General features: G+C 40.6%; 1 protein-coding gene across 1 annotated transcript in view; it reads right to left on the bottom strand.

Moving 5' to 3' along the window:
* LOC308632606 (uncharacterized protein) overlaps positions 1 to 23133 on the bottom strand; it is a 476997-nt gene extending 453864 nt beyond the window's left edge. Inside the window, exon 1 of the mRNA XM_081264853.1 lies at positions 22826 to 23133. The gene's annotated coding sequence lies outside the window, so the exon portion shown is untranslated. The remainder of the gene's footprint in view (positions 1 to 22825) is intronic.
* Positions 23134 to 24072: the final 939 nt, after the last annotated feature.

Genomic DNA, 24072 nt, shown 5'->3' with positions numbered 1-24072 from the left:
ACCAAAATACTCACCATCAAAGAGGCATTAAGCAAAGGCAGCCTTGTATAATCCAAGTGACTCAGATCCTGCTTAGTTTACACTAAACAATGAATGGAATTTATTATAGGCTGAGGTATTTGAATTTCTTCATATTGCTTTGTACGTGACATTATTTTTGAGTGAAAATATTCATTTTATTATATGTAGATACATGAAGCCAAGAAAGAATCCAAAAAAAGGCATTTTAATAAATAGATCAGATTATTTGTCTCTTCTTTTCAATGTATCAGTGGTGTATCCCTAAACATTTTGTTAAATTTGAGATATTCAGTAAGAATTCAATATATAAAACTAATGAACTCAGAAAAACGGGGTTTGGTGAATATTAGAGGGGTGAATGGATAACGCGATCCCTACAATTCAGAGAGGATTGGTGATTTGGAGTGAGGGCTCTGGAGTTCAGTTCCCTAAATTTGGAATTTTACCATGTACCTGCTCCATAGGCGTAATGCACAGAAAACAATCAATGAGTATAAACTATCATTATTATCAGCATACCTTCTTCTATAAGAGAGCTGGGGGAAGGGATGAAGGCAGAATTTATAAACTATGGAGTGACCTTTTTTAAAGATTTTTGAATTTCAAGACATAACTAAGCAAACAATATTAATAAGAGTTATTAAGTGGATGCCATGGACTTAGCAGATACAGGCTCAACTACACAGAGAAAAAACAAGAAGTAGTATAATAAAGACCTTGGCCTGAGCGACTTAGAGTAGCCTGAACTGCAGACATAGTGTCTCAGAAGAAACAAACTGATGCCCATGTAGACAGGCTCACCATCCCCAGTGACAAGGTGGAGCAGGTCACGGTGGCAGTGGTAGAGGTAGGAATGTCTGTCAGCTGACTTGATGTCATTTGTCCTTTACCTGCACAGAGGTACAGTTTTGCTTCTTTATATAATGCTTCTTTGTAGGGGGAAAAAAGAGTAACGTAATTAACTTCTTTCTCCTGCAACTTTCGATCTAAGAGTCAAACAGAACTTCAGAAAGAAATAATCCTCACCAGTTTTATGCAATATATTCATCAAAAGGTCTTGGCCAAGTCAATTAACAGCAGGGGCTGAGATCAGGACTTCAGGGTTGATTCTAGGGAATGGTCCCTCATAAAATGTTATTTTGTTCTTACTGACAATTAACTTAGCAGAGCACTTTAATGAAAGAGCAAGCAAGGTCAGTCTGCAGTTGGTTCATTCTCCTCCATTAAATGACACATAGTACCTATATTTTTAAATTATGCATAGGAGGTAGCAGGTTCCTGAATACATTCCAAAATATATCACAGACCAGGTGTTAAAGCACATTGCTATTAAGCTCTAAACCATGAGCTGAATTGCAGTACATTAAAGTCAGAGACTTCTCTATACATGTGTAATACGTGGTGTAATTTTTTCCTAATATTACACAGACAAAGGGAAACATCCTTCCAAGGTAACCGTTAGTGATAGCTGATGGAATAGAAATGAAAAGTCAGACAATTTTCCTGAGCATAGAATGTGTGGAACATAGAAACCAGGGTGAATAATGTTGGAAGGAGTGACCTTCAGGGAAGCAGGGGCTGAGAAAGCACCTTTTTTCCCTCATCTACTGTCCCCCATGCATGCATCTTCTGAAGCAGTGCTTCCCAAAGGGAGTCTGAGAAGTAGGTCACCAGAATCTCCTGAAAATGTTTTTGTTTTGTTTTGTTGTTAATGCAGAGTTCTGGAGGGCACCATGGGAGATTCAGTTTCACTCTGTCTGGGAGAGTTCAAGAGATCTGATTTTGCATCAAATATTCAGTAAATCTAATTCAGAGAGAGGTTTAGAAACAACTTGGTCATATTTTTTTTACGTATAATTTTAGACCACAAATTTCCTATAGCTCTCCTTGGATTGAGTCCTGAAGGTCAAGACCTAAGCAGCCCTCTCCTGAGAGTGTCACAGTACCTAACATGGAAGAGACACTTGCGGATGTCAGCTGCGTGAATGAAGCTCTATGTGAGGGAGTCATGTGGGTTTTTCCCTTAGGCCCTTCAAAGGATTCCTTTCTCCAACCCTGATTCAATGTGGCTCTGATTCTATGTACCCAGAGAGGGCCTGGAACTTACGATTGCCCATCACACCTCACTCCAAACACAGTCAACCTGGTTTCCCAAATGGACAACTCTGAAGACAGCTTCCTTCTCTTCAATTATGAGTACACTGTCTGTGTGGTAGCCTTTCTGATTCTCCAAGAGGTCCCTCCTGGTACTGCTCTCATGATTGTACTCTAGTGTGTGTGAATGTGTGTGTGTGTATACGCACACATTCACACACACACACATTCACTCACATACACACACACACACATATATATATATATATACTCACACACATATGTGTATATATGTGTATCAATTTTGTGTATACACACACACACACGGGTGTGTGTGTATGTGTATGTGTAAAAACTTGGCATTAGGAATTCTTTCTCCAATTTCAGGCCTTGATCTGGTCCTGGTCTGAGCACTCCTAAAGGATCACAAATAATTTCTGGTGGCATTGTCTTTTCAAAAAGAGTCTTTTCAAGGTGTAATTACTTTTCCTTTAGATTCCATTAAAATGTCGAAGAATGGATACAGAGACAAATAAATTCTTAAAAATACAGGACCTCAGTTTTGTACATGTTCTCATGGCACGCTTGTCACTGATGCTGTTTTCCACATTGGGGTTCCTGAATTCTCTGTGATGACCATTGGGACCACTGAAAGAGAAGAATCTGTCCCCTTTCCTTCCTTGGCAGAAACTGTACCTGTCACTGATTTGGATATCACCTGATTGTCAGTCCCCTGTATTCTTCCTCACATATGTTTAAGAAGCTCTGACAAAGGAGTAATACCCAAGTTCAAGTGCATTCAATCTGATTTCTAGATTCATTCATATTTATGGCCTCCTGCCTTCAGATTCCATTCTAAAACAGAATACTATATCTTACTCAAGTCACTGACTTCAAAATTTCCTTTATAATTTTCCCAGCCTCTCAAAGAGGTACAGGAGTTTTGGAAAACAGATCCTGGAACAATAATTAGAGCTTTATTTTCTGTTTTATGCATAACTAAATGCTGCTTTTATATGAATGAAAATATTAATAAATTGTCAGTTGCACTAAATGACAACTAGCTCTTCATGACCTATTAATCCAAGACCTGTAGGTTTAAGTGTGTTAGAAATCCATAGCTTGAGTTTCTGTCCTTACCCCATGAACTTGTCATCAGCCTAAATTAATTAAGTGCCCAGAGATTAGGTGTGGCCTGAACAAATGGGAACATGCCTACCACAGGCCATTTCTCTTTAGGTGAGGGATTATGCTGGGTTCTAACGTCTGCACAAGTGAATCTTTTCACTACTTTATTAGAACACCATCTCTAGAAAAATAACAACTTCTAAAAGACATGTGTTTTGCATGCTTCCTTTATGCTACTACTCTACCTTGTAATTTCAGAGACAGTACAAATAAAGCCCTTTCCCAACGTTACCCCTCCAAGTTAACTCCCCTCAAGTTAACCCCGTTCCTCCTCTACAGGTAGCTGGCCCAGAGCCAGTTCTTCATTATTATTACATGAATTCACAAATGAAGAAGGAAAATGCCACAGTGTGAGAAATAAATGAGTCATTCCTCAAATACCCAGTAAGTACTTAATAATTAAAAAAATGATCTCTGTCCTCTTGGGACCTGGAATCTTGGGATGAGGGGAGCAGAGTGCCGATGAAAGACATCAAGCAAGTAAACTAATAAGTCAGGAAGACAGCTTCATCCAAGGATGGATAAGAAGAAAATGATCGCTGATGCTGCTGTGGAGAGGAAACAGGTAGCTGGGGAGCAACTTTATGTTGGACAAAGAAGTACATTTTTACCCTGAGACGATCAGGGAAAGAACACTCCAGGCAAAGAAGCAGGACTTAGCAAGACCTCCAAGTAAAGTGAACCTCACATCTTACATGAAGGAAAGAGCCTCTGTCTGCCTGAGCTGTGGGCCTACTCTGACCTTCCCCAAGCCCCACCTCCCGCTCTCACCCACTGGACTCCTCTTCGTACATGTGGGAAATAATTGAAGGTTTCCCCGGCTGCTTGGTTTCCTTGACGTCTGATCTGTTCCTACTAATTATTCAGAAGCACAGCGTCAGATGTAGAAGAGTCTGATTTCCTCTGTCCCTGGCAGCAGGGAGAGAGTAGAGCAACTGGTATTTCTGATGACAGAGCAGGGTAGAAAGTCATCGAGGAGGACATGCCAGTTATTTCAATGGAACTTACTCTGTCTCTGCTGCTAATAACAGGTCTGAAAGTCATTATTCTGGGCTTACTGTGGGCTGAAGTTGAATTAAGCTGATGGGATGTTTTTTCATTCATTCACACGTGTCTTCATTAGGCACTTATTTACTGTCACAATCATAATTCTGAGTCACTGAAATATAGAGGTATGTGGAATGCAGTGGTCCTTGGGTGGCAGAGAGGCACAGGTAAGTCTGGGGCTGGGCTGGTGAGATGGAATCATAGTGCTATGATTTCTGCTCTGAGAGATTTGCAGAGGTTGATCTGAAAGCACAAAATCATAAATATTTAATTCAGCCTGGGAATTTAAGGCAGTTTCCTGAGAGGTGAGGCTCAGCCTGAGTCCTGAGAACTAAAGAGGAGTTTGTTAGGTAGCAAAAATGTGGGAAGGGATTGGCACCACAGAGATATTGTCATTAGGCATACCCCTATGAACAAGCATAGGGCGTTCAGTGAACTTGAAGTCTGTCAACAAAAGAATCTGTTCAGTCACATAGCAGGTAATGGCAGTTTTCTGTAGCCACCATTTTTTCAGAAATCAGCCCTAACAGTTTAAGTAATTTCATGAAGAGGAGTCATTTCGTTAATGCTGTCGTCTTATCTGAACATGACACAGATTGTCCTTTTCCTTGGATGCTCACCAACAGTCTCCCTTCCTCTCTGCTTTCCCAGGAGAGGTGTCTCCAGCATGCCAGGTTCCCATGGAAGGTACTTAGCAGCCATCATTTCTTATCCTAACTGTGAAAAGTAGTCACCATGGTCAGAAAGAAAGTGAGGAAACAAGCACAGGGGTTAAGCCATGTTTCCTAAGGTCATACAACTTGGAAGTGGCATGGTTAAGACTCAACTTCCAACCTGGTGCTCATCCTATTAGGCTGGGATGGAACTGGTAATAAATCAGGCTGGCAGCCCATTGAGCCTGTGTTTTTGGCTGGTATGAGGACGTTGAAGGAAGGTTTGTATTAAGATGCTCTGTGATTTTGGCACAAGAGCTGTGGAAGCATATGGGCCCCTGGAGAGGTTAGCAATATGAGCAAGAAATAACAGGATGAGATTCAACTGGAAAAATGCTAACGAATACATCTGGAGACCAACAAGCGGAAACACACACACGGTTAATGGGAAGCAGAGCAGCAGGGACCAGGAGGGCTTGGAGAAAGTGGACATTTTATCATAAAGACATTGCCAAGAAGAGATGGGAGCAGGAGGGCAGGAATCACTTGGGCTCTGAACTGATGGGCCTCCACTAATGGAGGAGAGGGAAGAGAGGCCTTGTGCACGCCTGATGCTTGGGATCCACGATGGCATTTTCAATCTGGATCTCTCTGTTTTAGACGGAGGCCCATCAACGCTGAGGACTTCAGGGAGAGGGAATCTCACACATAATTTAATCCCAGAGGGGATGAACTCAAGAGGAAAAAGCAAACAAGCAAACGAGATATTCTTATATCTCGACAATTCTAAAATACACAGCAGCAGAAAGGGAGGAATTTGAAATGCTCCAATGTGGAGGGGTGGGTGGTAAGCATGACTCGTATCAGGGCCGGGCACCCACAGTTATTAAATCCTGCCATGGCTCTCAGTGGGGAAAAATGTCTCCCGAAAAGGTAGCAGCTCCAAGCCTGAAATCCAGGCCTGGCCCTGTGAAGGGCGATTTCATGCTGTTAGAGGACAGGGGCTCTGGGCCTCAGAAGGTGGCTGGTAGCATTTCTATCCAGCTCTTGGTCCCGTGGTGTCCGTTCCACACAAAGTGCCACAGATCTCAATTCTGGAGCTAAACCCATGGAGGAGGAAAATGACACCATTTTCCAGATTTCACTCTATTTTGATCTCCTTTTGTCCTTGGACACTGGATAGGTTGTAAAGGACCCTAGTATGTTCTTAATAATTCCTCAACCAAATGTTGTTTTCCGATAACCATCTATCTCGGAAACTGTCTCTCCCATTATTTTCTTTCTTAACTGCTTGAAACAGATGGCACTTTATACCTTAAATTCATGTCCAAGTCATTTCAACTGCTACTGCCCTGTGATTTGGGACTCTAGACCTGAAAGGGAAAAGCACGTTCACATTATGAAGTGTGCAAAATGCATTTGATATTGTTGAGGAGCAGAAGGTGATGGTGATTTTGTGTCGTGGTAAGTTTGTGACTCTAAATAAAATAGGGTGATGTTTTTGATGAAAATTCTCAACGTGAACCCTACCAGTACTATGTTAAGATATGTTCTCAAAAAGAATGCTGACATAGGTTGCTGTATCCTGTAAGTGACGTGAAAAGAAGTAAATCACCACTCTGCCAGAAGCATTCAGTGTCTTAAGATCCTTTTGTGTTGCTATAACAGAATACCTGATGCTTGGTGCTTTGTTAAAAAAAAGGGGGGGGGGGGTTTGCACTCAGTTTTAGATGCTGAAAGTCCAAGATTGGGCAGTCCTATCTGTTCAGCCTTTGGTGAGGGCCTTCTGGCTACACCAAACCATAAAAGATGGCATCATCATGGGAGCACATTGGGCAGCCATGAGAAAGAAGTCAAATGACAAGACAAGAAGTATGATACCAGGGTGAGATCAGGCTTATTCTTTTTGTAAAACTCAGTCTTTTGGGAACAAGTCATCTCCTACAGAACCTGACCCCTCCCACAAGCCATCACTAATCTGCTTATGCCGGTTGGGTGCCATGACTCTGTATCCTTCAATTAGGCCCCACCTCTTGAGGGCTCCACCTCCAGAACCCCACCACACTGTGGAGGGCCCATCATGCACACTGAGAGGCAAGTCTCCATTGAACACAGACGTTTGCTGAGTGAATCCATAAGCGACCTGAAGGGTAACGCACATCATAACTCAGTTTGGTGTAGAACAAAGACCCAAATTTGGGCTTTTAAAGGCAGACAAACTACATTAAAATATAGTCTTGGTTATCTAAAATTTCAGAATAACAACTTCAATTTTTAGTCCTTAATTTCTTCATTGTTTTCTAAGACAACAAACAATTTTACTTTGTTCACATGGTTTTTTAGATACTAAACAAACATAGATAATAGAAAATAACCGATGCTACGGTGATTCCTGGAGCACAGGAGAGATGCAGCACAAGTACCTCCTTTGCTCTGTTGTTGGTGCTTTGGGATCACATTGGTGCTATTTTTCTACCAATATCTCATTTCCTCAGCTCCCATCCCTGGTCTGGAGCCCCGAGGCCGCCGTCTTTGAGGACACTCCCTATACGGCTCTTTCTTTTCTCAGAGCTGTTCCAGCACTTTCCAACCGCACAACTCAGTTGAAGACAACACTTATCTTGTCGCACCTTTTCATTCACTGAGCTGTTATTTCACAGATCATGTGCACCAGGCACGTGTCCCCACACAGAAAACTTAAGAGTCCTAACAGGCTGCATACTCACACGATGCCAACTCAAGGGAGGTAAATGTAAACAAGCCTCAGCTGAACACATTGTCACTTATACTCCTTCTGAATTGGAGATTCTTCTTTGGAAAATATGGATGTATTATGCAATCTACTTTTTATTGATTTAGGATCAAATTAGACAATATATAAAAAATTGATCATTCTTAAAACTTTTATCCATGTGTATGATCCTTTTCCTACAGTGAAGAAAAAAAGAAAGATGGTCTCAGCCTTGATTCTGAACCAGGCTTAATTAGGCAGATAGTATTGGTTAGGCAGATAGCATCTAATTTCAAAATAACATCTAATTCCCCTACATCCAAATGTCTCTCTATTGTCTATGCTTATAGTAACCATTCTATTGGGGCCATAAAACAGAGTATGGGATATTTTTTGGAAGATTGTCAGATACACACACACACACACACACACACACACACACCATGTATCTTCCTTCTCTGCAGCACCCAGTGCTTATCTCTATTGATGGACTTATTATATTTTATTGAAAAGATCCATGAAGGCTTCTTAGCTGTGGGCCTGATATAACATTTATGAAAACATACACACACAAACGTTACCAAGTTGAAACGGCCCTGGAAACTTGAAATTTCTCAATGCACCAGCAAAACCCTGGAGGAATTTCTATTAACCAAAGCTCAGATAAAGTTTTGAGGAAATAAAAATGGCTAGATGAAAGGGCCAGATCTGAAGACCTGGAAAAGTGATGAAATTTCTAAGCTGTGGTTTTGATCTCTGCTTTATGACAAGAGAATCATTATGGAATGCATATAATTATTCAGAAATAAATATCTCTGTACTCCAGTGACCAAAGCATGGAATCAAGAGAAGGTTCTAAAATAGAACTAGTTTTGCACAGACCAACTAGTTAGTAGTGGTTAAGGTGTTTACTTCATGTTTTCACGATTCAGATGTTTAACCTATAAAACAAATAGTAGGGATTTTCATGCATTTTCTATGAAAATGCGTCTAAAAGACCCTAGCATAAAGACCCTAGCATACTGAAGAGATGCTCAATACTTGTAAGTTGTTATTATTTACATCATTGTTATCATAGCTTGGACCCCCAATTCTGAAAGTGTACATAATTCTGCACCTGCACGCCGACGTTCACCCATGCGTGTACATACAGGTGCACACACACACACACTCTTCTAAGGCTCACAAGGTGCAGAAGCCTAGAAAGTACTTTTGTTTAATTTCCTGGGTTTCTCACTTGAATTATATCAATGAAAGCCACCAACCCAAAATTGGGAAGACAAAAGAGAAAAATATATTATTCTCATCCTTCAGTGATAGGCAGATGAGCAATAGGGGAGTTCAGAGAACTTTTGGATCTTTTCCTATGAATCCTCACCTTGGAGCTCTGGGCCTTGAGAGCATGTGCAGAAATTCCTCTATTTTCTGAATTTCCTGAATTTCTAATTTCCCACAAAGCCAGACCTGATCTTGATTCTTGGCTTCCTCAATGTTTACAGTAGTGTTATAAGGAGCAAAATTCCTATATTAATTCCTTCTTGCATATCCAGATTTTGTCTTACTGAACCCATCTTGCATAATACATAATCTCACTCCACAAGCACACTGTTGTTTGATTCAGTAGAGTCTAAGAAGTCATTTTTGGGCAGGTATTGACAATCTGCCCATGTCTATGCATTTGAGCCAACCAACGGAAAAGGCCTCACTCCTCATTTCTTCCTAGACAGAGGATTATTTGTAAGATTACAAATATCTGTTCTCAGTAAGAGAAGAGTTAATTGAAAACCACCACCACCTCCAAATCAGTTAATTTATTTAATAATAGATACCATCATCTTGCAATCAAGATGCATGACCAAAAACTTTTATTATTATATAAATAATAACAACATATTTCAAAAGGAACTAATACCTAAAGAGGCCAAGTATGGTGGCAAAGGCTTGTAATCCCAGCAACTCAGGAAACTGAGGTAGGAGGATCAAAAGTTGTAGGCCAGTCTTTACAACTTAGTGGGGCCCTAAACAACATAGCAAGACCCCATCTCAAAATAAAAAGGGCTGGGGATGTAGCTCCATGGAGAAGTGACCCTGGGTTCAATCCTCAGTATGAAGAAGAAGGAAAAAAAAAAAACGTAAATGTAACCTCAGAGAAAAAAGGCAAAAGTTAAAAAATAAAACAAATATACCTAACTAATAAGTTTTTTTACTTCTTTTTATAATGCTCTGAGGTGGTGGGGGATCATACGTAATTCATTCAGATTGTGGCAGATTCAATTTGAATGGAAGGGAAGTGGAAAGTCAGGATTCGCCTGTGTTATGAATTGGCTCTTACATGACCCCCAGGACTGGGGGCTAAAGGCACAGTGGCCAACCTGGGCAGAGGTGGGGAGGTGTGGGAAAATCAGGGAATAGGCCTATGCAAGGCAGCTCCACCAGCTGGGACCTGCCCTTGAAGAGGATACTGGGAATCCAGTCCCTTCCTTGCTCTCCTGTAGACCCTCCCGTTGTGATGCTCTGATGATGCTCTGATGATACTCTGCCTCACCACAGGTAGGGTGTGGCTGGAGTGAGGCCAAGCCATTGAACTGAAACCATGATCCAAAACAAACCTCTCCTCTTTTTAGGTTGATTATCTCAGATACATTGTTATAGCCATGGAAAGCTGACTAACATAGCCTGGTACCTTTAGGAGTCAGGAGGCAGAGAGGCCATTGTGATCCTGTTAGTTTCCTTCTGCCCCCTCACCTGGCTTTGCCTGCTCACCAGTGTTCACCTCTTTCCACGTGAAGCCTCTTCACAGGTGTTCAGCAGCACCAGCTCTAGATTCCCTCCCACAACCAGGGACCTTCCTCCCCCACACCACATCCAAGCTAGCCAGATTTAATAAGAACCTTTCCAGATTGGCACCCATTGCTCCGAGTAAGTACTTTTGATGTTCTCTGCCTAAAAATAAAAAAGTTAAAAAAAAAATCTCAGGAAGCTTAATTATTTAAAAGATATGCTTTAATTTAACTAGAAGGTTATAGTAAGATTTTCTTCCTATTAGAACTGACAAAACAACTACAAGTCGTGAAGAGTGTTACAGTGTTTTTGATGAGATAAATCTTTATTCTCAGAGACATAATTAACTTCTTTAAGAAAGCACACTAAATCTAAATTCAAGGACATTTATTTTAAAACTTCTGAGAATCTCAGATTCTACATTGTTAGATTCAGGCAATGAATTTTACCTTCTGTTAAAATATTTTAATTCACACTCCCTCCCTTCCATGCATTTTTGGGCTTAATGGTCTTTGGACCTATCCTTAAGAAACGTGTCTTTGAAGGTCACCTTCCCTTGGCTAAAATAACTCAGAGGACTAACCCCAAGGATTCAACAGTTTTCTCTCTCCAGGAGATGGGCCAGGTAATCAGCTTATCAGCAAAGTCTGTCTGTCAAAATGACTCACAAATGCGGCTGGTTGGTGGCTAACTTCTAAGCCCTCCGTGTCCCTGGGGAAAACAAATCTCTGCCTTCATCTGCTATTCCGAATATGTTCTGGGGCACAGTAGCCCAGACCCTGCTCAGGCTCTCATTCTGACACACAGCTCATTTGGAATTTCCATTCTCCATGGAGGATAACAGGGCAGCCACTGCCACAAGACGGGTTTTTCACAATTTTAGACAAACGTATCTTGCAGCCGAATGTTTACATAAAAGGGGAATCAAGAGGATAAGGGTTTTGAGATGATGGATCTTTCAATAATTATGGCAGTCAAAGCTACTAATGACCCCCCAAAAATCTTGTGGATAGAGTACCAGTTTTATGTAACTGCACTGAATTCTGTACAAAACACAGTTATCATAGTGAAACAGAAGGTTAATGTGGCATTCTTCTGTCTCAGTGACAAAAGGATTGAAGGTATCAGTCAAGAAAGAAATGTAGGATATATAATAGATGCAGCCCAACTGCAGCTGTAGATGCCAGGATTGCTGAGACAAGGCCATTCTTCATGCAGATGCAAGCACACTGTAAACAGAAGCGCTAATACTTTTTGGCTTCAGGTAAGAGCTGGAATTTTGCACTTCTGATGTTGCAATAATCTATCACTGTCGGCCTTGTGATTCTCCAGCACTTCTGTATATGAAGTATAACAATTAGAACTAATGATGATGGTGTCCACAGATTTTAGGATGCTTTACAATTTCTCAAACTGAAAAGTAGTCCAAGCGCAAATGAGTGCAATATAAGTTAAATTTTGCATCTTTTTGGAAGAATTGCCTGGGTTTTCCTTTGTCGAATAAAGAAGTAAAAATTCTATAAATCGGCAACAGAGGAATCAATGTGATCCTCGGCATAAGAAGTTTAAAATCCATGCAACATTTTACACATTAGGGACTGTTATGGTTTAGATGTGAGGTGTCCCCTCAAAGCTCAAGTGTGAAACAAGTAAGAGGGTTTAGAGGTGAAATGATTGGGACATGAAAGCATAACATAATCAGTGCATTAATCCTGGATAAGGATTAACTAGGTGGTAACTGTAGGCATGTAGGGTGTGGCTGGAGGAGTTAGGTCCCTCTGGAGTTTGCTTTTGGGGTACATATTTTGTCCTTATTGAGCAGAACTCTGATTCTTGGCGAAATACCCTGAGCCATTTCCTCCACCACCCTCTTTCACCATGACATTCTCTCTCACCTGGGGCTCAGAGCAATGAAGCTGGGTGTGTATGGACTGAGACCTTTGAAACCATGAGCCTCAAAATAAATTGCCTCCTCTAATTGTTCTCCTTGGGTCTTCAGTCACAGAAAAAAAAACTTAATTAAAATAAGGAGCCATCATCTAGACCTGGAACTCCCTACAATAAATTTGGGGATTTTCCTATTTTTCTCCATTTTATCTTGATTTTTCTCTTAGAAAACCCTCCTAAAATTCCTATACATCCTGCATCAACTGAGTCCCAGTCCTAGAGTACACTGTAAGCCTAGAATCTGAAAGAATACTAAGCTGAGACTTTCAATTTTGAAACCCCAAAGCCTTATCCATGACCTAAGTCTCTCTGGGGATTCTGCAGGCTCTGAGTTTTGGCCCTATCACTACCTTTAGTCCCGGAATTCCTGACATCTATGTGGAAAACGTTCCTATTTTCCTGTGGATTTCAGCAGAAGTGACTGCTGGGACAGGATGAAACAGCTTTGAGCATACCAAAGCTGCCACTCCTTCTGTATTACGATGAAAATGATAATGTACTCTCTGTTTTACCTTATAATGTATACTCTACCAGAAGGTATTCGCTATTGGTGAAAGCTGCATAGATCATTCAACTTCAAACTGTTCATAATACTTTGAACTGACAAGTTCATTTTCTTTAAGAATCAAAAAAATAAATAAAAAACTGCAACACTTCAATATCCTGCTTAAAAAAATGTAATTTTTACTTATTATACCATTCATGCCACCTCTAACAAATAACCAAATATGATATCAGTCACCAGACCTATTGTCTGCTATCTTTGAAGTTATTGTGGCTTTATTCTATGGTTCTAGTTCCCCTCATTACAAGTATAAGGCATAAATTAAGTGGCTTTATTCGCCATAATGGTAGAGGTAGTGTTAAGAAATCAAAGTCTATCATGACATTTTCAAAGCAGCAACAACTGGATCCTTTGCATCATTAGAACCATAGGTAAGGGAGAAGGAAGTGAGTAATCCAAATATTTAAAACCACATATCAATTTTAAGACCCCATTAAATACCAGGCAGAGAGTGCTACAAGGTATGATGGGAGTCGGAACTCTGCTTCCTGGAACCAGTGGTTCCATCTTGGGCATTACTAGATCACTCCAGAGTATTGCTCATGTGAGTACTGAGTACTCAGGGGAATAAGGAGAATATGTGAGCCGAGAATGTTCGTGGTGAATGAGGGTAGGAGGCAAAATATATATATTTGATTGTATATAAATTATATCTCAAAGGTAGGGCATAAAGAAAATACTACCAGATAATATAGTTTATAAGTCACTGGAGATACAGTTCAGTGGTAGAGCACTTGTAATGCATGTGTGAAGTCCCAAGTTCATTCCCAGAACCACTGCCAAAAAGAGACAGAGTAACTATTTAGAGTCAAAGACCCAACAAAGGAATGTTGAGTAGGATAGACGAAGAGTGCCCTCCTAGTTAAGTGGTAGAGGTTAACTTTTCTATGCTCTCTGTACCACATGTGAGCAGCTCAACACTTTATAAGACCTGTATACACACTATTATACACCAAATGTATAAGACCTGAATTCCAACTTCCTCAACTGGACTAGTTCAAACCCCGACTATGGCTCTTCTTAGCAGTGTGATCATAGAAAATTGATTTTCAACTCAAATGAACCTGTTTTCTCAGTTGTGAAGTGCAAATAACAGACTTCAAGACTGTTATGAGCTTTATGCTAAAAGAAAAAAATGTAAATTATGCATGTATGCAACACCCTTAATACTCATTTTATTCTCATAATCTTCCTATTGATGGGGCAGACAGCAGCCCAGACCAGGTGAAAGCCCTGTTGTCAGGGGGAGAGTGTCCAAGAAGCATAGCATAAATGACTATGAGCAGCCCATGCTATTGACCACGTTCTTGTTTTCTCTGATCTGTCCTATAAACATGGGAAAGTCGGACACAAAGATATGAAAATATTGGAATAAAGGGGAAAAAATAAGATGAATATCTTGTATTACCAGTGCCCCAAAGAACAAAACTGCCAACACATCCTAGGACAATCACTATGAAACTGGATTTTATTTAGCCCAAAATCATAAACACAGGTGCAAACAATCAGACCAGGCATCCTGAAAATAACCACCTGTTCATCTGTCAGGTAGCAATAACAGGTGAATTCTGAGAACACACTGGGTGTACTATGGATGCCCTGCTGCTATCCTGGGGCCCTGGTTCCCCAGTGTGCCTGATGGCACACCAAACCTAAGTCCCAAGTTGGCCAAAACCTCCTAAATCCTAAGACCCCCTGAGAGTTGTAGCAAAAGCTCTGTGGTCCTTCACTGAGTTTCTGGCATTAGCCACAGCTGTTTGCCTGATATCACTCTAGTCTTCCTGAAGTAAACCAACAAGAATTCATTTCTCCCTCAGTTTGCTCAACCATGACTATAAAATAAGCCGTGATTACAACTTCAAAGTACAGTTTCAACTAATGTCCTTTCTTTCCTTTTCCTTTTCTTTCTCTTTTCAGAAAATGCCTGCAAAGGGAAAACAAGTACACAAACTCTTGCCAAGTTGAAATGTTCTCAAATGTTGCTGAGGTTCACAGCCCTGAGCTTTTCTGCAGCCTCCACTGCCCAGCCCAACCATAGCAATGATGGCTCACCCAAACACCAAAGGAAGCACTTCTGGGTTTTGCCCCCCTAGGACCCACCAAGAGTCTCTCTCAGTTGTTTCTGAGACCTGGAGACTTTTGTGAATGAAGACACATTCAAAAGAGACCCTTGAGAATGAAGCCCCTGGATATCACCCATCAAGAAGCCCAGACCACCCTATTTTAAATGCTTTCAGGTGTGAGATTAGGAGAATTCTGTCCTTAGGGAAGTTCAACAGCTCTGAGGGAGATAAGAAAATAGAGTCAGAGATACAGGAGCTAAAAATATACAGCATTCAGTACCATTTGCTGGTTTGTCTTTTCATGTTACAATTGGAAGATTTAATAAAAAACTTATGATGAAAATAAAGACCTAGCATAAACCCACCACCAACATCAGATAATCAGTTGCATCTACTTTTTTCTACAGATATGCAGACATGCTTCATGCATTCTTTTAAAAGTAGCATTGTAGTCTAAGTATTTTGCATATTTTTTTTACCTTCCCACATACAATAGATGATCTTCCATCTTGAGCATTCAGAGTCAGAAAACTGGCCAATGAATCAAAAAAAGGCCATAAAGCAGAGAATCCTTTAAAAACATATTCATTGTTCAAACATTTTATTTTCCCTTCAGACATATAAATGAGCATTCATTAGCTATGCTTATAATGTAAAGTCAAGGCCTTTTCTTTGTTCTCTGGCCTACAGATTAGCGTTCTGCAAAGATTGCTTGGCCACATTCATGGTATAGAATCCCATTTTTTGACATCAAAATAAGAGAGAGACTGCAAAGGCTAGGGAGAATTTTACAATGATTTCCCTTCATCTTTTATAGCTATCTAGCTTCGTGTAATTTGGCAACAATTTTTTAGCACCTCATCTTCCTAGGGAAAAATATGTCTGAAACATTTTCTTTGCACTGAGCAGTTCATTGATTTACGTACTACCTAACAAGTTACATGGTTACAGTGGCCTCAGTGTATTAACTGACTTGTGGAAAGGTCATCACCAGTGGTGGGACCATATATGCACGGAAAGAGGGGACAAGGACCTGCAGGCCATGAGACAAGGGTGTCATGGACCCTGCTCAGTGTGTGCAGATGGAGTAACTAAATCACTCTGGTGAGTTGTTTACATAGGGGCTGTGTTATGGTTCAGATGTGAGGTGACCCCCAAGAGCTCATGTATGAGACAATGCAAGATGGTTCAGAGGAAAATGATTGGGTTATGACAGCCTTGATGGGATTAACTGAGTGGTAACTGAAGATGGGTAGGATGTGGCTGGAGGAGATGGGCATTGGGGGTGTGCCTTTGGGGTATATATTTTGTCTCTGGAGAATGGAGTCTCTCTCTGCTTTGTGATCATCTTGTGAGCCACTTCCCTCTCCCATCCTCTTCCACAATGATGTTCAACCTCATCTGAAGCCCCAGGAGACTGCTTTCTTTGGATTGAGATCTTTGAAACTGTGAGCCTCCAAATAAACTTTTTCTAAGATTGTTTTATTTTTTTTTTCAGGTCTTTTAGTCACAGCAGTGAGAAAGCTGAGCAAAACAGGCTTGTTTTAGCATCTTCTACAATCATCAGCTTCACCATATATAGATAATGAAAATTTTTCCAAACTCTTAAACTAAAATGAAATACTTATACATATTGAAAAGACAGGCAATTTTATACTTATTCTAAATATATCTATTAAGGGGTACCATTAAAGTTTTAGTGATATGGAAATCTAGAAGCTTGAACCTATCAATTCCATCTTTCAGAAAGAAGAATAGTGTTGATGATCAGGTTTTCAGTGAAGCTTAACTCACAAGCAGGAATTTGTTTTTGAGGCAATGAAATGTCTTTTCCTCAAATGAAACTCACTCATTGACCCAAACTCAGCAAACCCATTGGAGTACACTAGAGTCAACTGACATTAATGGCTTCTGCATAAAATTTCAGCAAGAAATGTTGACATCACCTTAGATTCAGGCAATTCCATAGGCTTGTTATATCTCTAAAAGTATCCTATAATTTCCTCTTTTACTGCCAACATACCTTCTCGCTAGCATTAGAATTCTTCTGGGCAATGCACCTGGCCAAAGTTATAACAAGCAAGTAAGCAATGTACCCCCTTAATAAGGCATTTAATGCATCTAATGATCCTTAATCGCAAAATGTAGCTTTTGCTATGAATGTTTTCTTTTACAACATTTATCGCACATTATTTAACATCAATGAGTTACTATGGAGTACTGATCACTATCTATTGATAGAAGGTGACATGTGCTCTAAAACATATATCTTATAATTCTGTATGTTTGGTACCTTAACCATGTAATTCCTCTCCTCAACATATGGCAGCTCATCTAGGATATAAATGCCCTGTGTTTACCTTGGTCCCATTCTTACATTTATCTACTTTCTATCTAAGGCAAAACTGCTCTGGGGTACCTTAGCCTGGGTCTATGCTGCTGTTCCGTGAATGTTCTTTGAAAGAATATAGAAGTTCTACTTAGTGGCACAGTCTAAAGTATGTGTGTGCATACATATGCTAATATAATTATATATATTATATAAAATATATATAATAGTATAAATGTATGCATATTGTGTACCTACATGCTTTCATATAATTTTTAAAGTAACTTCTGCCTTTACTAGTGATCTTTGTTAATGACTCCACTACATTTAGAAGTGGCCAAGACAGAATCCTTATTTGATATTTTTTCTGAATTAAAACTGGTTGAGAATAAGGATGATGGTGATGGTGGGCTGACTTTTAGTTTATAAAACAGGAGGTCATGCCTCAAGCCTTCAGGGAAAGCTGGTGCTAGCTGTACCTGGCCAACATAGTGTAAAAAGTGAAGGTGAAGACCCGGATCTCCACGGAAGTTTAATTTTTAAGCAAAATGAATGAAACAATTTCTCTAATTCGAAAATCCTAAGTACATAGATCTAAAGGGGCCTCACACATCATTCCTCTAACCCTGAAACCACTCATACCTTCCTACAAGCTGAATGCTTCCCCTCACCCATACCCCAAATTCACGTATTGAGTCCTAACCCACAGGACCTCTGAACGTGGATGTATTTGGAAACAGGACCTTTAAAGAGGTATTCAATGGAAGTGAGGCTATTAAGGTGGGCCCTAATCAAATCTCCTGATATCCTTATAAAAAGAAGAAATCTGGACACCCAGAGACAACAGGGTAAGCACACCCTGAAAAAATGCCATGTAAGGACACCATGGTAGGACAGCCACCTGCAGGCCCAGGAGAGAGGCCTTGGGAGAAACCAAGACTGTTGCCACCTTGAACTTGGACTTCTAATTTCCAGAACTGTAAGCCTGCCACCTGATTTGCAGGGAGCCCTGGAAAATTCATGAATGCACTTTCACTCACTCTGGGAAAGGAATGACTCTCTTTTCTGTATCTCAGCACACCCTACTTATTGCAGGCAAAACAATATGGAGAAGAATAATTTTCAAACTGGAAAGGATTTAGGGCTATGTAAATCTCACAGGAAAGCATGATAACAAAGAGATTTGCAGCAATTAAACTTTAAAAAGTCTCTCAAGGTCTCCCACATTTAAAGTGCACTTTTTAACAAAGCCAAGTGCTAACAAACATATCCCCTGAAGCAATGCTGCCGGAAAAACACCTTCTCTCCTCCCTCCTGATTCTAATTATTTACTTGATAACCTCTTATCTTAACCAAGTCCCAAGGTGGAGTCTGATAGTGGTAGGGTTGAAGCTGTAATGTGCCACACTGAAGGTGTGCATCTAAGTCTTAAAAGAAAAAAGAAAAAAACAACTCCAAGGGCTCCAAATGACTTTTATCACTGACACATTTAAAAGAAAGTTCAGTAAGACAGTATTAAGGTACAAAACATATTTTACCCCAAGCCATCCTTTCAAAAATCTGAGCTCAAATCTGAATTATTGTTAGACTGAATGGCTAAAGAACCCATTCTGCACCGACCTTGTGTCATCACCATGACTGTCCAAGGCCACCTCTCTTCTTCCCGGAACCACAGCTCAGAAACAGAAATCTGTCTTCCTGTGATGCCTGTTTCTGATCCCTGCCTCTGCACAGGTGTGATTCAAGGTCCCCACCAGGGTCTTAGTAGGATGATGAGCCTTCAGCAGAATGTACTGCACATCAATCTACAAGATTCATTGCAGACCAAAGATACACAGCTGAGCTACTCATCTGTGGCCCTTTCTGATTTCTTTCAACTTTGGAATTAATTTTTGAGTCCAAGTAATATTCCAAAGATTTTTAAGCTCAAGGCTTTTTACTCCTTAGGTCTAGAGATTTTGTTTAGTTGGTTTGGATGGTGCAACATTTTGCTAAAAAAATGTGTGTGTGTGTGTGTGTGTGTGTGTGTGTGTATGTGTGTGTGTGTGCATGTGCGCGCATGTTCTTATGTGTGGATTATATACAGGCTCACTGGCTAGGGTCTTCATCGTCCTCCCAGTCCCGATTCTCTCCATGAGATGTCTAAATAGACCAAAGGCATTGGAAACTTGTGTTTCTTGAGAGAGACTTTGAAACTTCAGAACCCCATCCAAGGCTACGAGGGCAAAAGTATTGTCTACAAATACAAAAATTCCTGCAAGGAATGGAGTTCCAAACCTAGAAGGGCTGGGTAGGGCAAATGCCCTAGGTGCTATTGCACCGGGTCACCCAAAGCTGAGCAGTCTTCTAGATTTTGATTCAGATCCTCTCAGTAAAAAACTGACTTCAATGTGACTTCCCTCAAAGTCCCTTTCTAAAATGTAAATATGTATGCTGAAAAAGGGTAATAAATTAATTTATGAGATTGGGGATCTAAGCTATTTCCCAGAAGTAGGAATCTACATACCATTTTCTTCTAATATAGGAGAGGGAAATGCTGATTGAGAATTGAAGAGACTGGGAATAAGGATTTCAAGGGAGGGCTGACAGAGAGCAGTGTTAAAGGGCCTCAGGAGGCCCCTGTTTGGACTAAGCACCTTCACTGGCCCCAACAGACCAGCCAAAAATCAAAACCAATCACTCATGCTAAGATTCCTGGTCACCAAAGAGAAACTAAGTTGTTGTTCGACCTTCCAAGATATCAGGAGAGGTAACAGTCAAATTTCCCAAACAGGCCAGTTTCAATCTGCATGATAATAAATTTCTATTTTAATCCTTACAAAAAAAATAAACAAATAAACTGAAATAAACTAATGTTAACCAGCAATTTTCCTATTGTCACTATGTCTCCAACGTAACAAGGCAAGTAACTCTGAAATGACCAACCCATTCTTTTTTCTTTCTTTCTGGTTTTATTTTTAGCCCATTTCAGTCTCTAAACCAACCTCTTGTGCTGGGTTCATTGGAACACTTACTCTATTTTATGGCATGAAGCATCGCCCGATTTTGGAATCACAAATAAGGCTAATTAAGGTATTTAAATTAATTTTTTTTTTAAATTTGCCCTTTGACAACAATGAAGGAAATAGTCATGGTTCTTAAGAACACAAGCAGGAAACAAAGGTGACTCACATAACTCTATACTAAACTGTAAATTAATTCTTGTGTGGTAAATACAGTAATCCTATGACCTGAATTTTCCTCTGTTATCTTAGTTTAGGTGCTACCCTTCTTTTGAAAAAACATACACCCGCTGGGTATTGTAATACATGACTGCCATCCCCATGACTCTGGAGGCTGAGGTAGGAGGATCTTGCTTGAGGCCAGCTTGGGCAACCCAGCAAGATCCTGTGTCAGTGGTAGAGCTCCCATGGGTTCAATCTGAGGTGCCACTAGTATAAAAGTATATAAAAATTTTTAAAAAGAATATATGTTGCTGATTAAAAAAATGTATATATGAATTCAGTTTAATTTTCTATGTCTGAGACTTTCATATCAACAGATTATTATGCCAGGAAATAATACTTGGTAAAATTTGGTATTTTTATTCAGAAAATATGCTCAACATGTTCTCATCTAGAAAACAGGCAACAACATTGGAGCCTGCTTAGTACTTGAGACACAGAGGAAGGGAATTACTTTGCATGATACAGATTTAGAAATCATAATTGTTACCAGAGGCCTATTTTGGGGATCCGATAAATCAAGTCTGACCACTTGCCCCCCACCAAAAACAAACAGAAAAGGTAACGGTGGAAATAATGAAATTGGAAGGGGACCCCTATTCTTAGCCCTGCCTTTGAGGGACAGTGATCCTGAGCTTTTATGGAAAGGGAAAGAGGGCAAGGGTTGGGGGTTTGCACAACTGGAGAATCTTCGCAGCTGATCAGTGTGGTCTGCCCATCATTATCTCAGGATCCATCAGGCAGGGACAAGTCACTGATAAGAAAGTTGCTGTTGTGTGGGGGCTGGGTGAGTCACAAGATGTTTATTGGATTCGACCTTATTCCTGGAATCCAAGATGACACTAAGCAAAGGGGACTGATACAAAGGAGGCAGAGATGCCAAGTTTTTAATCCTCCTTTTAGCTACCCACTGTGCATTTGCAGGCAAAAGCAAAGAGAAAGAGTCTAAGTCCTTGTTACATTATTTTATTGCTATCTTGGATTATGAAAACCAGGTTGGATAATAAGTCAAAGATTACTTAATAACATAGGAAGCCAGGTGTGGCAGTACCCACCTGTAATTCCAGAACCTGAGGAGGCTGAGACAGGAGGATCTCAAGTTCAAGGCAAGCCTCAGTAACTTGGTGAGGCCCTAAGCACCTTGGTAAGACCCTGCGTCAAAATTTTACAAATTGGCGGGGGGGGGGGGGGCAGGGCTGGAGATGTGGCTCAATCCTTGAGTTCAATCCCTGGCATCAAAAGGAAAAAAAAAGAAAAGATAACATATAGCATAGGACCGATCATCAGGAAGCACTGGGTGAGATTATAACATATAAACTAAAAGTGGTAATATTTTCAATAATCCTAGGCATCTATCTGTGACATGTTAGGACGAATAAATTTGACTTCTTTGTTGATATTATTAAATAGGAAAAAGTTGCTTCACATGCATTTAGCATTATGAACCAAGAATAACCAATATTCTGAGAGAGAGAGAAGAGCAACTTTGCTGAAGCTTCATGCTCCTATTTCAGCAAGCAAATGTGCTGGCCCTGGCTGCAAGGCCACAGCTTTTTCCTCACATACTGATGTGTCATCTGTCCTCTGCCCATGTGAACAAGAAGCACAGTAGACCCTCAACGATTATCTCAAGAAATTCCATCATGCCAACACTTTCTGAGTCTTTCACCAAACATCCCTGGAGTCCCTTCAGGGACTTTGCTAAATGATCTATATTCATATTTTCAGTGTCCAACATCCCTTCTTTGCTGGACATCAGTGCTGGGGAATGTTTCTTTCTCTTTCATACTTTTCTATTTCTAGCATCTCCATTTCTATTTCGTTCTTCTCTACTTCAGGCTAGAACTTCTCTCAATTTTTAATTTCCCTCTTTTCTGTCATCTCTGAAATTCCAACCTTCATTCTCTCCTTGTCTCACAGAACCAAGTGAAGCTAATGCTTTCCAATTCTTCTAAGAACCTTGATTACCGCATTTCACTGCCTGGACTACTACTGGTTGGAATCATCCCATTTCAAAATATTCTTTCCAATTCTCACAAAGCTCCCCCTAAGAGGAACAAAGGTAAGTAAACTATTCCCCATCTCAGTTATTTAAAGTACAGACATCCCATGATAATGACAGTGCATACAGCGACTGAGAGCAAGATGCAGAGATAATCCCATAATTGGGTGTGATACTTACCCTCCGTGTGCCTTTTAATCCTTGCAGAATTGTGGGTCCAACTAAAAATAAGTAAACAACAGCTCGGAAAACATGACCCTGCTTAGAATTGGAATACAGTGGGGAGTCCTTAGGACCAGAATAAGGAACAGAGTTCACCTAGATATGCAAAAGTGGCAGAGGCACAAGATTCATTCTGAGAACCACCAGCACAGGGCAGGCAAGGAGATACAGAGCCAGCTCTGCTCCATCACCCAGCATTCCAGAACCGAAGCTGCCTCCATGCATCAGGCCTTCCCAAGATGTTCACTCTCTTAAGTTCAAGCACACTCCTGTCCCCTGCTAATGCCAGTCCTCAGCAGCAGGCAAGCCTTATTTGGTTTTACTTCCCAACTCCTCTTAGCTCAGTGTGAAAGTATGCCTCTCACTGCACACACCAGTAGCTTCAAAATGGCAACTTTATATTCTCCCTCTTTACCCATGGGAGAAGAAAAAGTACGACCCCAGCATGGCAGTCCTTTAGAATCAATACAGATTCCCAAAGGCTGCCATACATTCATCCCTGCAACCCCTCACACAGTCACAGAGCCCTATAGCAATGGTGTTGCCATGGCAACCAAGAGACAGTGGAGAGCAGAATGGATCTTATCACCCCACAAGTGGTGCTTCAAGTTTTCCATCTCATCACTCTTTCCATGTGACAAACTGCATCATTAAGAGGTCCCAGAGAGTAATTAATTAATAAGTGTGTCTCCCAACTCCAAGTTTGGTCATGCCAGAACCACCCTGAGCACACAGGAAAAGCCAGTTTCAGCTCCACAGCCGAAAAATTCAGATTGGGATGCTAGGAGGATCCTAGGGCGGGAGACTCAGGGAGGACGAACCTGGAGGTCATCTCCCTCAGTGCCCTCCTTGCAGCCCTTGTGAGCGTGGAGATGGAAAATCATGCAGTGTAACATCTGATTGCCCTTTTCAAATTCCCAGAACGAAGCACTATGAATCAGCAATGTCCCCTGGAGTGTAGGAGAGAGACTCCCAAGACAGCAGCGGAAGGCTGGCCAAGGTCTCATGAAATCTATTTATTCCCTGGTTCAGCCAAGGCAGCATTGGAGTTAGAAAACTGGGATAGCTAAGTCCTTTGGGGGCAAGTTATTTTAATAAACAGCCTATTTTGTATAACTTAATAAATTCTAAGCTTTGTCACAAGTTGGGTTTTTTTTCTTTCTATTTTCCCCTTGCTGTTCTCCAAAAAATATAAATAAATAAAT

Source organism: Spermophilus citellus (genome assembly GCF_964194105.1).
Source record: "Spermophilus citellus genome assembly, chromosome: 13".
In the NCBI taxonomy this organism is placed as follows: Eukaryota; Metazoa; Chordata; class Mammalia; order Rodentia; family Sciuridae; genus Spermophilus; species Spermophilus citellus.
Note: the sequence above shows the minus strand (reverse complement) of the source record. Positions and strands in the feature narration are given on the sequence as shown.